We start from the raw sequence: 1,336 nt of genomic DNA, 5'->3' as shown, positions 1-1,336 counted from the left end.
GGAAAAGTTTGGTTTTTCAGCAAGAGTGAATGGTTTTGTGTAGAGCTTCATTTTGACCTGAAAATAGGATGTTTGGGGAATTGGGTGAGACGTTATGGATTTGTGTTTACTGTTTTGAGAATACGAGGCGTAGTTTCAAGAAATGTGTTTAAGCAATCGACAAAAACTGTAATGCTTGAGGAAGTCACTTCCACTCATCAAGGCTGCATTTATTTGATGTGAAATATTTTTACAATTTCAAATAACTGTTTTCTTTTTTAATATATTTAAAATGTAATTTATTCCTGTGATGGCAAACCTGAATTTTCAGCAGCATTTAAGTCTTTAGTGTCACATGATCCTTCAGCAGTCTGTAAAATATGCTGATTTGCTGCGTATTTCTTAATATTTTCAATGTTCCTGCTTGATATTTAATTGCAGGACACCATTTTTAAAGGATTCTTTTCTTTAATGAATATAAAGTTTGGGAAAAAAACAGCATTTGTTGATTTTTTTGTAACAGTGTAAAAGTTTTAACTGGCAATTTAATGCATTCTTCCTGAATAAAAGTATTAATTTCTTAAAAAAAAACAAAAACAAATAAAAATAAAAAACCTTATTGACCCCAAACTGTTTAATGTTAGTGTACATGCATCACAGGAGAACGGTGACTTTTAAAAAACTTAATTTTTATTATTAGCTGTGGAAATGACAGACATAGTAGTAGAAAAGTATTTATAAATAATTTTCACACAGTAAATGTTTAAATGGTATGTCGATTATTTTGCATCTTGTTTCAATTTAAACATGCAATAATTCATCTTTTAATGATGGATTTTCATAGTCAAAAAATCTACAACCAATGCATTTGAAACGTAGCAAGCATAATGATTCAGAAAGGGTAATCTGTTTGTTTCAATAAAAAAGAAAACAACCGCTGACACATACAAGTACCTAAACTTGAAACACCCTGAAATAAATGAACCCCTGCCTCAGCCCTTGAATGTTAGAGATTATGAATATCAAGAAACATGTAAGGAAACTGAAATGCTGTGCATAAACAATTACAAATAGAGAAATGCTGTAATTGTTTGTGAATGGTGTATGTGCAGCAGATACAGCATTTCTCTATTCGTAATTGTTTTTGGTTTGTGTATGAAAGAGAAAGGGAAGGAATGAAAGGATTTAAGTGCAAAAATAGCCTTCAGTTAATTCAATTCAACTCTGCCCTCTGGTGGTGTGTTTGCTGATCACCTGTCATCTGTGAGTGAGGTTTTGCTATACACTCTCTTGGAAATGTGTGTGTGTGTGTGTGTGTGTGTGTGTGTGTGTGTGTGTGTGTGTGTGTGTGTGTGTG

Source organism: Sinocyclocheilus anshuiensis, unplaced genomic scaffold (assembly GCF_001515605.1).
Source record: "Sinocyclocheilus anshuiensis isolate Anshui unplaced genomic scaffold, SAMN03320099.WGS_v1.1 scaffold1136, whole genome shotgun sequence".
NCBI lineage: Eukaryota > Metazoa > Chordata > Actinopteri > Cypriniformes > Cyprinidae > Sinocyclocheilus > Sinocyclocheilus anshuiensis.
Note: the sequence above shows the minus strand (reverse complement) of the source record.